Raw genomic sequence first — 16485 nt, 5'->3', positions numbered from 1 at the left:
CACCCTCTATGCGTTCAATCTTATGCCAGACGAAGGTTGCGGACAGCACGTATCGCTTATCAAATCTGGGGAATATTAGACTCGAAGCACGCTTCAGACAGCCTCTACCCCATACAATTAACCTTATCGTCTATTCTATTTTTGACTGCGTCATTGAAGTGTCGAACCGACGTCAGATCTTGGTTGATTACTATTAATAAAATAATAATGAACACGGTCCAGCTCACGTCAATCATGGATAAGATTTCATGCAACACCCATTTCCTCGGTGTGCTCCCTTGCGACTATTTACCTCAAACACCTTTAAGAAAATTGCCATCATCAGTTATTTTTAATACACATGCTTCAAATATGCCTGGCCAACATTGGCTTGCCATTTACATAAACAAGGAAGGCGTAGGATATTTCTTTGACAGCTTTGGAAATAAACACGATGACATCCGTTTTCCACCAATAATCAACGCTTTTCTAAAACTAAATTGTAGAGTGGTACAATATTCCACAGTGCAAGTCCAGGATTTTTCATCAGACACTTGTGGCCAACATTGTGTGTTTTTTCTTTATCACATGGCAAAGGACCGTGATTATGATTATGTGTTGAAGCTATATAGTGATGATTTTATAAAAAATGACAAACGTGTGTCTGTTTTTGTAAAAAAACTAAAACGATCTCAATGTAATGAAAATGTTTTTAAGTGTGTTCAATGTGTGCAGACGGGTGAAATGTTTATGTCTTATGTTTAATATTTCTCAATAAAAACAAAATAAAAATAAAATTTATTTTATGACTTTATTATACACAACACATATGGCATTACATACAACGTTGTTAATAACAAGGTCAATAACTCAGTCAAAATAAAAAATAATGAGAACATGAGAACACTTTGTAAAGAAATTAGAGATTAAAAACTTAACCACTTGCTCTGGTCAAGAGTGGGTGATTTGAATATCCCATCTTCAGGATATTTAGATTGTTTTGTTGGGGTACTTGGGTCTACTCTCTGTTTTTTACTTTTTTTAGAAGATTTGGTTATTGGAGGTGTTGATTTAATTTTAAAAGAGTTAATCGTATGTCTAACATAGTGATTTGGGACCATTGAATACGGCATGTTTAATGTGGCAAACGCCTCCAGAAACTCACTCCATCCAATAGGCCTCCGGTCATCAAGAATCTTTTGCGGTGCCATGACACTTTTAACTAAATCCAGCATGTGTGAACCGGGGACAGCTCTGCCTTTAAACACAAACTCACCCGAATCGGTCCAAGAAGCGATGTCTTTGGATTTAGACATTTTATCCAAAACGTAGCGAACGTTTTTTGCATTCCTCTGTGGAACATTCTTCAAAACATCATCCACAACAACATCTAAAGCATCTTGGATGCTCACACCCGTAGTCGTCGCTGGTTCTTCTTTATCAGCATGGTTGGATGATGGAAGCGTCAATGTTAATGTGTTTGTCTCCCTGTCCGCTAGTTTAGCTAATGTTAAAAATCTCTGCAACACAGATGTGTACATCTTTGCCTTTTCATGCGGCTCCAGATCACCCCTGTGCAGTATATCTCTAATGGTCGTATCAAGATCATTCTCTGCAACCTGGTGTATAGACTCACGTGGGGTACCAGTCTTTAGCTTATCCAGCTGTCTCTGCGAAACCAGGTACATTCTTTCAGTGTGTTCCAGCCCCGCCATTATTTATTAGATGCAATCAAACTGGTTATAAAAGGGACAGCCACGCTTAAAAGAGGGAGAAGGAACCCACCCTGTTGGTTAATCAACCGTCTCTTTCTTCTGACTCCAACTTTTTTATCAGCAACAAATTTGATTTCAGTTTTTCTTCTTTTCAGTTTCTGGTGTTGCTGATGAGTGAGTGGGATATTACCACGGAGAACATTAAGAGCTAATTCACACAAACATAAAACGAACTCGTCTGTGGCAGCCTGTAAAATAACACGTCGTTGTTTTGGCGTTGCTTTTAATAACAGCTTTAAAAGAGAGTGGTTTCTTAAAAGTCTCGCAGACATCTTTTTCCCCCGAACCAGCAAAAAAAAAACAGTCACTTTCTTTTTTTTTTCTGGAGGTATACAACCGGGTGTTGTGAAAGTAGTGCAGTTCTGAGACGATACTGTTCAGGGGTCTTTGCTTTATAATCAATCAAAAGGTACCCGTATGGGGGATGGGTCGCATCTTCATAGCTTTCCATAAAAAATTTTGTATTTTTTGGGTACATTTGCTGGGCTAGAATACCTGCTTGGGCTGAGTCTCTTGAATTCTTGAAGAGAACGAGATAATTTGTGTTCAAACTAATCGTTCTGCTGGATTTACCTTGAAAAAATAAATTCTGTAGAATGTAGATAACATTTAAATTTTTATGATGTACATAGACTGTGAAAAGTCTCTCGATCTCCTTGTTACTGGATGCTTCACGCATTAAAATCATCAATTAAAACCAGATTTGTTTTATTGACTGGAAACAAAACATCATCATCCAGAGTTTGTGGGATTCCATCAATAAATTTAATATTATTATTATACAACTTCAACAAATCATCATACAAAGGTTGCCATACAGAATAAATGAAAACAATATTGTCAATTTTTTTAGAAATCAGCTTTCCAGCATTTTGCAACAGCATTTTTACAAAAAATGTTTGCCACTATTACTTGGCCCAGATATAACCATGGAAAATGGACATTGAAATCTATTGTCAAACCCCTCTGTGTCTCGTACACCTCCACCAAAAACGTTGTCAGAACCCATACGGAATCGTGGTAAAGTCAGGGAGCAAAACCCGTTTGTCATACACAACATCTTATGGTACAGTTTGAACGAGTTCGTCCTGCCTCCGTACAACGCTTCGCGAGGTTTCAATCTCTCTGGATGTTTGTAGGTGGACATAAACGCAATCACGTCAGCATCCGATTGTTTAGCACGGTTCCAGTGACACTCTGACATACATTCTGTTTGTAAACTGTACGCATTCTGCAAAATTTCAATCTTGTCATCAAACTGTCTTTTGAGAAGACCGTAAGGCACTTTTAATAACGGGTTTAAATCATTCGGGTCGTAACAATGCTCGCAGCCATGGAAAAAACAACCTGAAAATTCTAACGCTTTTTTAACGGTGCCATCGATATAAAAACCATCCACATAATACTTACCGAATGACACCTCACCGTGATTTAGTGCGTGTTGAACATCTACGCCGCGTGATTTTCCGATATATTCAAGCCATTCAATTGAGATGTTTGAATATGTTTTGTTCTGTCTGATGTACGCGTTGTTGCGTGTCAATGCTATTGTGTCTTTTGGGAGGTAGTGCGTTTTATAGATGGCCATACAAGTGGATGCCAGAGTGGTGTAATTAAACGGATCCAGTCCTGCACACAGAATGAATTCATCACGGTACTTCAGGCATACCTCCTTTAGCAGCATGACATCATTTTTTCCATACATAGCGAGTTCTTTTTTAAAATCAAACACTTTGTCGGAGACAGTACTGTACCACTCATCAAACTCTGTTCTATCTTTGTTTGACATAGAAGCATATCCGTAAAAATCTCTGGCAGGGTATGGTCCTACATACGATTCATTTTCGACGCGGTTGAATTTATGTGGGAAATATCCCTTCTCAGCATTGGTCAGATTAAATGCAGCAGGCGTGTTGGCTAGGCGCATGGGAATAAAACTGTAACTATCGATAAACCTCTGCTTGAATGCATCGTCGTACATTAAGATTAGACGACAGCCTTGCATTGTAATTTTAGGGGCAATCCCCATCTTAGTGAAGTATTCCAAAAGAATGAAATTGTCAAATCCGGACGCATTATGTGCAATCCATGTGAAATTACGATAACGAGGCCGTCTGAACTTCTTAATGAGTCGATTCACACAATCAGAACCTTCGGCTACGAATTCTTCACCATCAAATGTGATCGCGCATACAAAATTAGCGACATGTCTCCCGTTTTCATAACGAGTTTCAAAATCATAAAAAATATAACGCTCGGACGGTTTCTCCGCCTTAACCGGCTGGATAAAACACTGATGCATACCATCGGTAACCAAACTCTCACCACACTGGGGACACCTATCTGCTGGACATCTGTGTGGTTTGGGGGTGGTACCGCTGACGTGGTAACGTCTATTACATTTACAACAATATTTGGTAACATCACATTGTGCAAATTGCTGACCTGGAGGTGGCTTTTTATGCATCTCAAAACAATAGTCTGATCTGCAGTAACGTAGACAATCCGCACAATGTTTTGTTTTTTTGGGGTAAAGATGACATTCAGATACATTACAAACATCACAGGTGTATCGGCATCTGTGATCTCTCCTGTTGGTAAAGCCTCTGTAACAATACTCGCACACGTATGGTGCGCCAATAAAGGCTCGTAGATTTTTAATCATAAAATAATGGTTGTCGTGTAGGTACAAAAACACTGTTTTAAGGTGCGGCACGTCTGTGTTTGTATATTTTTCCAACACCCCGGCATTCGTTCTATAGAATACCACTATTTTAATATTCAACATACGTTCAAACTGTGCAATATCATTAAGTGATATCATATGTTGATCTGTGTATCCACCAGCCTTCTGCAGTGCTGATGCTACAGACTCTAGCTCTGTGTGTGGTTTCTGAGGGTTTAGAAAGTGTGCCATGCAGATTGCAAAACAAAGATTGTTTTCCTCTGTGATGTTTAAGGGCATGAACAGATTAAGTCTGTTTCTAGCAATCACTTCATCATGGGCGAGCGTTTGTATTTTTCGACGAGCACCACCGTGTTTACTTCTTGCTATAGACACTCTTAAATTTAAACTCTCATCAAACTGCACATCAGAGTTGCTCTGCATGATTTTTTCAAGATCGTTGATAAAGAGATCGACGCTGTAATCATCTTTAGCTGACAAGAGTGTGTTAACATCTGATGTCAGGCTAGCGCCCCTCAGGTTGATGTTAATTAAACTACCATCTCCACCTAATAATCTGGAAAACGCCACTATTTCAGAAAATATGTCATGTAAAAACACTGTGTAGTCTGCTAGATCTGTAGAAGATATTTCCCTGAGATTTATAATTCTATGGATTTCCAATCCATTGAACCGGGCTCTGGGTATTATTGTGTATCCAGCCACATTACCACCTTCTCTTACAAGTGATTCTATTTCATTATGTGTGAGGCCCATACTTGGGTCGGTAAGGTCGAGTGTGTGATGTGACAGGATACCTACCCCCTCCCCGGACTGTTGCGAATTTACAAATCGTTCGAAAATGGGGTATAGACGCGTTTCTGCAACCTCTCCGGACTGTTGAGAATTTACAGAGTGTTCAAAGTCTAAAAATGGTTCTGGAGGAGAATCTGGCACCTCCCCCGGCTGTTGTGAATTTACAAATTGTTCAAAGTCGAAAAATGGTTCTGGAGGAGAATCTGATGTCTCACATGTCTGTTCAAAATTAAAAATTGGTTCTGGAGGGGGTTCCGACCTTGATCGCACTTCGTTTATTAATTTTAACAATCTAGCGGATTTGTTTTTTTTCATCTCATCAACAGTCTGAATGAGCCGGAGCAGATTTTCTGTAGTGTTTTGTTGAGGTTGGAAATTGCCATGATCATCCCTACTACATCTTAACGGAGGACCCTGTTCATCGTCACATAACTCCCGACGACGTTTTGCAGCCATTTTTAACCCTAATTTATTTCAAAACATTCACAGCATAAAACCCTCAATGAAAGTGATGAATTGGACAGCAGAAAAAATCTAATCATAAAACCACACTTGCGACTAAAACAATACACGCTTAGGAAAAAAATGGGTAAAGAAAATTGGACTCACCAATATCTCTACTTAAACAGGTCCAGAAGTTCATTTAAAAGAGTCACAATCATTTCCTGATTGTGGGCTGTTTGTTCATGCCCGCCATCATGCCGTTTTTGCAACGCAGTTGTTTGTTTAAGGATGATCCCATGTTTCTGTAGCGTTGTTGTCACAGTCTGATTAAAACGTGCCTGCTCCTCCCGGGCCCTCTGGTGGTCATCTATAATTCTTTTTTGGTTCTTGACAACAGTGTTCAGAAGGTTCAGAATGTCCTTGTTTGCATCATTCTGCAGTTGGTTCTTGTATTCCTCCTGGTTCGAAGGGAGCGTGTCTGCACCCCCGTCTGAATCTGCAGCGTTTTCAACGGCCTGGGGTTGTTGATTTAAGGCCTCCTCACGATCCACATTAGACACGTTGTTCATATCACAGTCGTCCCATGCTTGAACAAAATGTTCGTTCCAGATTACTGTGTCTTCTGATGGGTGCACAATAATAATAATAATAATTATTATTATTATTCTTACAATAATAATAATAATGATATTTTCATTTTGAGTCCTCTGTACTCACCAGTTGATTGTCTTGGACGTTTTCGCTCAGCGTTGTTAGGTATCACACTATGGTTGCGGGGTCTTGCAGTCTTTTGTGCCCGAGCTTGAACCGGCGCTGGATGATGCTTCTTGCCTCCTAACACCCACACCAGAACCACCATTAGCAAATGATTGCGGCTGTGGCAGTGGTACGGCGTTAGCAAAACTCCTCGCACGACCTAGAGTCAAAGAATATGAATAATATATTATTATTTTAAGGCTAGAATAATATATTATTATTTTAAGGCTACGGTACAGATATATTATAGCTAATGTCTGTAATTAATACATACCCTGCAGTGTCCTATTAGTAGATCGATGCACCGGAGCATGAACCTGCGCTGTCACAAGCAGATTCCGTCCTAACTGTTGCCCCTCTCCAGCCCTGTTTGTTGCGTCACGTGGGTAACGGTTGACAAGCCGTCTTAAACACGCTAGAACAAACACAAAAAGTTATTTTTTTAATTCTTTTTTTTCACAACGTAATAAACTTTTATAAATCTAGACGCTGATTAAAAAACACACAGAGTGACCCTCTGTTTTCAGTTTGACTCTCTCGCTTCAGATAGAGTGCTAATCTGACGGTCCTCCCCTGTTTGTGTGAATAACGCAACGGAAACATCCATAAACACAACACAACACAACACTTAATTTCCGTGGTTTACAAACCCTTAAACACTCTGGTGCAAGTACGATTTCTTTAGTTTTATGACATAATAGAAATTATTAATAAACTTACCGTGCGGTGGCGCGTTGTCAGGCCTAATCTCACTCGCCTCAGACGCGGTGCTGGGCTGCCGAGGTACCGCTGTCGGCGAGAATAATAAGAGTAAGAAACGATCATAAACACATATACACCATTGTATATATATATATATATATATATATATATTTTTTTTTTCTTTCAAATAAATAAATAAAGATATAGAATAGATGAATCATACCGCCTGTATTCAGTGCTATGATCTCATTCACAATTGTCTCATAACCGTCGTCGTTCTGCATACAGAACATCACATTGCCTGTTAAGTAACGTAAGGAACTCGTACCATGATCACAAATAAACAAATTTGATTTAAACAACGAATGTTAATTAAAAATAGACTTACCATTAGGAGAGCCAGACATTTTCCCCTCAAAAATGTTGTCCTGATTTAAGTCGTAGAAACAGTTTAGCTGATGAAGAAAGCGTCAGGCCTGTGATGGTGTTTTGGAATAGCGTTGATGCAAAAACAGACTCGCGTAGCATTTTGTATACACGGCGAACTGCACCCGCGAAAAAGGGGCGTGTCATGTGTAACCATACCCCCCCACTTCTTAACATTAATGATTAATTTTATTCATTTCAGATAACATTAAATTATTAAATTAAATCATCTTTCTAGGCTAGGAACAAATTGGTGTCTAGACAATAACATATGGCATACAGATCAAGCAAACTTTGATCCTCTTAAGGTGTCAGTACACACCCATTACTCAGTCATTTTTTCCAGAACCAGGAAGATCGCCCACGTCTAGACGTTAACATATAAATACAGATCAAACAAACATAAGGTGGCAATACACATCCTTTGCTCAGCCAATTTTCCACAATCAAGAAGACCCCCAACACCTCAAGGCTGTCCCATTAGCTACAGGCCATGAAGGAACGCCATAAAAACCCCATGGCACCAGGTGAGTGATAAAAATATCGTAAATTCACTCATAAATCCAACAAATGTCATCTGTTTAGATCTTTTGATTTACAAACCCCTACTGTCTTGTCAGTCAGGGCTGACAGGACCCCCGGTGACGTGACAGAGGGGTCATATACCCATAAATCAGGTCAGAAATCTACCCATGTATACATTTGACATAGGACAACCTGTCGATCAACGCTGACAGGGTGGTCATAAATCCGGTCATAAATCATGGTTATAAATCATTATTGATGGACAGTGTAGGATACAACTACTCAAGTGCATTTAACCGCAGCCGCAATCGAGCTTCAGGACAAACAAACACAAAGCGCACGTGAAAGTCTGTCTCACAGCACAAATTCTGTGCAATGAAGGATTATAAATATTATGAAAATACCAAAGATGGCTGGAAGAACACAGTTAAACCATATCGCGTCAGATGTTTGTTGTCGATACTGTTGGATATTTAAATAAATAGTCAGATCGCAAACAGATTCAATCACCCACGCAATCTTGTTCATAAATGACAGGATTCATATGTCTATTAAAGCCTTAAATCACAATGTAACGTTCAAATCTGCGTTCGCGCTGATCCAGAGAGAGCTTACTAATGTGAAACATCTTTACAAAGTCTTTTGTATCGTTATACAGAAGCGATCAAAATTGAAGGATCTTCACTTTCAAAAAGGTGATTTATTCTAATAAAGATTGTATCAATTACAACATAACGCCAGCAGGTGGAGACAAGTGACTTAAACTGAGATTCCTTCAAAAAACATTGATTCATTCAGGATATGAAACAAGTGAAGTTTTCATGAGCAAGTCATGAAATTATGAGTCATGAATCATTTGTTTCACTTTATCAGTTCGTTGAATATTGTATTCTATAAATAGACAGCAGCAATTTTTTTTCTAGAAACTCTAGTAAATTACATTTTTCAGAATCATGGTGGGAGAATAGTGATATCTATTTTAAAAATATAAATATGAAAAATAATACTACTTCTTCCTAAAGTACTTTGTGAACTATGTTTGCTCAAGAATGTTTTTAGTTTTAGCATTTTGAGTTTGTTCAATAGGCTACTCTGTTCAATATAGCAAAACAAACTTTTAATCCAATTTTTTGTTCCAGATTTTTACTCTTTAAAAAATAAAAATAATTATAATTATATATATATATAATATTTATTTCATGCTCAGTCTTATTTTAAATAGGACAAGGACAAGCAAGACTTAGATAAGTAATAAACTGTATTTCTAAATCAGTAAATCTGCAAATATTGTCTTAAATAAAGTCTGATGATGCAAATTGTAATTTGTGGTTTATATTATATTATAGCAAGATGTAGTTTAAATGCGGCCCGCTTGGCCTCTGAACTTGAGTACCCCTGCCTTAGAACATAATACCAATAATACTATGGTAGTAGTCAGCCATCTATGCAAAAGCAGAGGTCAGTGTGGTGTACTGTAGATACAGCTGTCCAGGACAACATCTTATGTACTGATGTCTTCAACTGGGAATCCAGAAAACCTGCAATAAAAACAGTACAGTTCAAAATCCATCATAAATAACCAATATAATAGGACCGCCCAATCCTGTTCCTGGAGATCTACTCACCTGCAGAATTCTAACCCTGATCCAACACACCCGTCTGTAATTGTCAAACTGCTTTCATTGATGCGCTGTGAGGTAGATTTGTTGACAAGTTCCTCCCTAAAAGTACATTGATAAAACAGTTTTTTCATGGTGGATAATTTAATGAAGTCGTTCGCTAAATAATATTAGCATTGCTAACAGGCAGGACCTTATGAGAAAGGCATGTAACAGCTTTTTAGGTTAGTTTACAGGCATTTACATTTGCATCATAAATACATACTCAGTCCCAAAGTGCTCCTTAGTAAATGTGGTAAAAAGATTTCTAAACTGATTAATAATTAGTATATAAAAAATGAATAGAATAGAATAGAATAGAATAGAGAAAAGGGAGAAACACAGCTAAACCCTCCATCTAAATCTTCTCAAACAAGTCAAAGAAGTATTAGTTCCTGTTCAAAAGTTATAGTACACAGGAAAAAGAAATGAGACATACAATCACCCCCTAAACCTTTTGCATTATCTGGCAGAGTTTTGCTTACTAATAAATGTGACCTGTGCTGGCAAAATGAGTCGGAATGCACACGAGCTAATTTCGAGTTACAGGCAAAAGAAGTGAAAGATGTTGATTTTGGTCGAATTTGAGTTTTTCACAAAAATGAGTTCATTAAGCCCTCTTCTAGCGATCCCAATGCTCTAAATAGTATTTAAACATCTAAATATATCTTTATTTGCATGATTTCTGAGAGGAGTACCTTTTCTCCGCTCGCATCTCGCACTGACTGTCATCCGAAGCTTAACGGCGCTTCTGACGGCTTGCGATCCCGATAAATATACACACATACACGGAATTACAGTATTTAAGTATTCATGCAAAAATAATCTGTTATGTCTTAAGTGAACGTTTGGGGAAATGTTGGGTAAAAACATCAGATGTGTGACATTATATCCGTGCAGTAGGTCTAATATTCAGGCCGTCTGTCTCAATGCTAATCTAATAATAAAAGAAAAGAGGGAATCACTCGCTGCTCTTGATTAAACTGCTTTTGTAATCAATTCATTCATAATAAACACACTAAAGTGATTTTTACATTTGATTATTTGTTTTACTTACTTGAATGCTTTTTTTAGATGTAAAATGAAAAAAGTAATACATTACTTGTTTCTTTCCTGTGTGTGTGTGTGTGTATATATATATATCTTTTTTTTTTTGCATTGGTTCATATTAATAACAACAAAGATAAAATTAAAAAAAAATAGCTATTTTGTGATTATTAATCTAGTAATGATTATTAAGAAAAGAATTGGGAGGAAAGAATTAATGTTGGTGATTTTGCTTTGGAACCTTCAGAAAACTTTAAATCAGTTTTTCTCAAAATGCTTTATCGATTGGATTAAACTACTTCATTTAGTGAGTATACCATGACTGACAACATGTGGTTTGATATCTTGCAGCAGACATTCTGCAAAATGCATTTTTCATGAAAACTGTAACTGGTGTTACGGTCACTGGTGTCACCTTCTTTATGGGTAACACCAGTGAAGATCAGTTTATGTTTATGTTCTTTTACTAACTGCTTTCACTAATTGCTAAACGTAACAATTTAGTCTCATCTATTAATTATAGTTGAAGAATAAGTATCTTTGGTCTAATGTATGTCACTGGTGATTCATTGTGTCACTGGTGTTACCGTGTTTTTTTTCTGTCACATTACATAAAATGTGTCACGTGGCACGATAATAATTTTACATCCATTGAATTCTGCTTCACTCAAGAGTTAAGATTTTAAGGATTGCATCATTACTTGTTTATAACTGTTTTTCCCAAAAATATTTTCATTGTTATAACAAATACATGGTTGTGCAAATGTACTAACATCATTCAATCACACTTTTAACAAACCTGATTAAAATAAATAAAACAATCTCCTTATTTGTTGCATTATCATTGTTTTTCTGTAACTGACTACATGTGCTGAAATAAATCGAGAAATAATATTTCATAAAAACCTCTAAAATTGACAAAGAAGGGAACACCAGTGACAATTTTTTGTGGTCAATGTGGTCTTTAAATAAATCTACAAAAAATATTAAAAAAATCATTAAGCTGTCATTTATGTGTATTCATAATGTAAAAAGATAATCTAATAATGTGGTCTAAGTTTAAATGTTAAAAAAAGAAATACATTTTAAGACATCTTGCCAAAAGTACCAAAAGTCCATGTTTCTGTAGAATGACCCAAATATGAATGTAACCTGTGCTGAGTTGTATTTTTGTGTGAATGTTTTAACAGTGTAAAGTTTGTTTGTTTGTTTATTTTTATCAGGATTTTTTTTAAAGGAAATTCTTAATTTTATTCAGCAAGGATGCATTAAATTAATAAAAAATGAGTGTAAAGTTTTCTGTTTCAACTAATGCTGTTCTTTTGAAATTTCTATTCATCTAAGAATCCTGGAAAAAAAAAAAAAAACACAACAATATTGTGCAGCACAACTATTTTCAAGATTGATAATAATCAGAAATGTTTCTTGAGCGGCAAATCAGCATATTAGAATGATTTCTGAAGGATCATGTGACTCTAAGACTGGAGTAATGATGCTGAAAATTTGATCACAGAAATAAATTACATTTTACAATATATTCACACAGAGAACAGATATTTTAAATTGTAATACTACTGTTTTTTTTGTTATCTGAATTTTTTAATAAATTCAGGCTTGGTGAGCATAACAGACTTCTTTTCAAAAACAAAGTATTTTACTGAATTTTGAACATTAGTGCATGTTTGAGGTTAACTTACCAACCATATGGTTCATTGTGCCTGGGAGATGTTGTCCGACAGCAGGTCCGCTCTGAGTCTGGGGTGCAGGCCATCAACATGGAAGAATGTAGGAACATAAGAAGCAATTTGTCAAAGAGCCAACAATATTTAGTATACAATGCCAGCCAGGTTTATTACAAGGAACCAAGCTAGAGCAGGTGAAATGTAGAAAAGAGAAAGAAGAATATACAGAAAATATTTTTTTAACATAACATAATTTGCTTCTAGGTTTACTTATTTAATTGCTCATACTTCTTACTTGTGGATGTCAAAGCCCTCTTAAAATGTTAAGAAGCTTCACTTGTGTTCCTTACTTCTCCGTCTCGGCTCCCTTCAGAAATTGTGAAATCTTGGAGCCTCCCATCTTGCTGTGCTTTTGTTTTTCTTCTGAAATCACAGAACAGTTTTTTATCAATATTTCTTTACCATGAGAGATCAAAATACGTTTGAATTAGATTCAGTTAATTGTCCCGCTGATGTAAGTGACGTCACCAATTAACGGTACAGTGTAGGCTATATGTTTAGGTTAAATAAAGGAGCCTATTTCCAATCACCCACTGAAAAATTACCAGCTAAACTTTTACAGAACTGTCAAAACCTCTCATCTACACATAAAGATGTAAATAAAATCCCAAACATTCAAAAATAGCTCAGTCTACGGAGTTAGCCTAATGTTAACGTTACGTCCTCTGAAAACGGCTAAGATGCTAACGGACTTGTTCGAAGACACTAAACCATTTCTATGAACTAATTTCACCAGAAACAAGTCGAATACAAGCAAGAGAGGTGTTAGGAATAGCTGTATTTAATATTTGTGAGATTTTAGGGACTAAACTTACCGAAAACAGTAAAAACAGCAGCGAGAAACAGAGCTTCCTGCTTGTCAGTCTTTGTGTTGCCGCTCCGTTTCCATGGCAACTCCCTCCGCTCCATTGTTTGAACGCGGCTCGAACGTTCAGCACGCACGCATTAAAACACGTCACAGTCACGCAGAATTTACATAAATAATCATATAAAATTAGAACATTACATAAATAAATAACTTAAATCTATACATTTAATTTATATAAATGTAGTTCTATGACACCCTGCACGTTATTGTCGGATAAAGCAGCACTTTTATATATATTTATTTTTTAATGAACACTCAACCACCTTATTTTATTAGAAAGCCTGCTTGCATGTAGACCAGGGGTGGGCAATTAATTTCCCCAAGGGTCCAAGAGAAACTTGGGCAGTTAAGAGGGCCAGATTAATACACCTAACTATTCTTTATAATAAATAAATAACAAAAAAATAAACAGTAAATTAATGAAAATGTGAAGCACAATATTTTATGAACGTTCACAAAAACAGTGAAATTGAAATTGTGCTTTTTTTTTTGGCAGTGTTTCAAAAACTTGCATCACAACTTTGGACAAAAAAAGCAAGTACCTGTATTTCAAAGACCAGCATCACATTCCAGCGTTATTGACGTGACATTCGCAGTCAAAACATAAATTCTCATATAAATATGCTATTCATTAGACCTGTGTTGAACATCTCTTTATATTTTTTAAATTTCCGAAAATAGAGTCCAGACTTCAAAAAAGAATCAGTCTATAAACGTGTTTTATTTTATTTATTTATATACGAGTTTTTGGGGAGATAACATAGGCTATTTTGTACGATTTACAATGCACAAGCCATAAGCAGCAATATCTTCCAGATGTAGAAATGTTGTCTATTCCTTTTTGTGTGTGTGTGCGTTTCAGTGGGAAAATCAATGTAGCCTAGTCAACGTGATCTTACGGACATGACAGTTCTAAGAGCGGAGACGGGTAGCTATTTAATAGAGCTGCCCCCAACAACTTAAGATACAAAACAGGAAAATATGCTGATTATATCTTACAAATATTTATGTAAATGCTATAAATAGCCTAGAGCTGCGAATAAAACTGCAGTTTCACGTTTTGCGTCTGCATAACAAAGTAAATCATTTTTAACATGCAATTATATGAAATAAAACCAAACAAGAGGTGTAATGAAGAAAAATAAGGAAAAAGAAATTCATTTTTATAACTTATAGGTATAGCCTATATATGCCAGCGGTGTAAAAAATGACTGCAGAAAAAAATAACAAAACATTCGACAAAGCTCGAGTTAAAATGTTTTGTCATTCATTGTTTAAAACTTTAATCTTCCGCTAATATTTAGAGAGACGGAATAATGAATAAAAATCAATTTTAGTTACCCGGGTACAGTTACAGGCCTGTTCCACTCTGTGAGAGTGCAGGCGCAGATCTCCAATTCCTCTGATCAATTTTCAACCTGTACCAGACGTTATGATTTCGATCAGATGCATCGGTTGTGTCGGTCGATAAGCCAACGTGGTTTCGACGTTGAATCGATGTTTTATTTTCGACGTAATAACGTTCTGATGTACCGACCAAATAACGAACGTTGATTCAACATCGAAATTTGATTGACGATCGATACTGACCGTTACAACCAAAAATCGATGTTGATTCTATGTCAGTTTGCTATCTGGGATGTGTTTGCACACAAGCCGCGATTAAGTCAGCTGACTCCACTGTCACGTGACCCTGTCTCTCTCTCTGTCTCTCTCTCTCTCTCACACACACACACACACACACACACACACACGACGCGCAACTCCGCATTTGAACAGTCAATAGCAAATATTTAAACTAATAACAAAACATACAGTCGCTGATTCAGAAGCGCCAGATTGTCATAGCAAAGTCAGAATTACTCACCTTGGTTCACAAAACGGTCGTCCATAAAATGCGTTGTGATAACATCTGGGTTGTGCTGTTCTGTTGTAAGTAATCTTAATGATTCCTAAATGCATCTACTTCCGGAAGACCAAATAAAGTGCTTTTGCTTTCGCCTAGAAACACAGCTTCTCCCTGACACGGCTGCATCAACACTACTGTGGTTACTGAAACCACACCTTCTTTCTTTACGTGAACATTTGGGCGGCTTTACAAAAATATTTCCACATCATGACTTAGACGTGTGGGGGCGTGTTTGAATGAGCCGTTTTAGGGGGGCATGGCAGAGTCTTAACTTTGATAAAGAATATCTCTTTGGCAGGGACATGCAGAGAGTTCCTCAGGGGCAGGGGCTCAAATGTAAAAAGGGGCAATATGAGGGGAATAAAATTATAGGTCAAAAGTTTGGATACTTTACTATTTTATATTTTTATATTAAGAAGTCACTTATAGTCATCAAGCCTGCATTTATTTGATCAAAATTTTAATATACTGTGACCACCCTGCTGCGTAGAGTTTGTGTCATAAAAATATTAAATTATTTGTATATATTTTGTTATGTATTTAGGTATGTCTATTTCTATTTACATGTGTATATAAGTTTAATTGAAATTACTTTAATGTGTTATGAGTTTGCACTGGACAGTCCAGCTGCATTTTCCGAATTCCTGGTGGCAGTTGAGAGAGAGTAGAGTTACCGTGACAACTGCAGCGCATCCTCAGACAACAAAGAGGACCGCTTGGGCAACCACTAACTCTTGTCTCTGTCCCTCTCATTTATTATTAAGGTTAGTTAAAGTTATTAAAATGTAATGCCAAACTACAGTTTACATGCTTTAATGTGTTAATAATTTTTTTAAATTGATCATTTGTTTAATTGTGTAATTTTCATACCCGTTTCATAGAGAAGTTTATCTGAGTCGTTTGCGTACTACCTTTAATACTTACCGGAGTAGTTGATCTGAAATATTTATGAGTAAATCCAGATGTGTGGAAGATCTGCAACATTTCTGTATATATTATTATCTATTTATTTGTTTACTGTGATTTGATTTAAGTATTTATATGTGTTGATGACTACTGTGATTCAGAGTGTCTTAACCCATACAGAAATGTAATATGTCAATATATGTAAATTACATATATAATGTTAGTGCCCATGTATGTCTGCTGCCTATATGAGAATTTATGCAAAAT

This window comes from Onychostoma macrolepis, chromosome 04 (genome assembly GCF_012432095.1).
Source record: "Onychostoma macrolepis isolate SWU-2019 chromosome 04, ASM1243209v1, whole genome shotgun sequence".
NCBI lineage: Eukaryota > Metazoa > Chordata > Actinopteri > Cypriniformes > Cyprinidae > Onychostoma > Onychostoma macrolepis.
Note: the sequence above shows the minus strand (reverse complement) of the source record.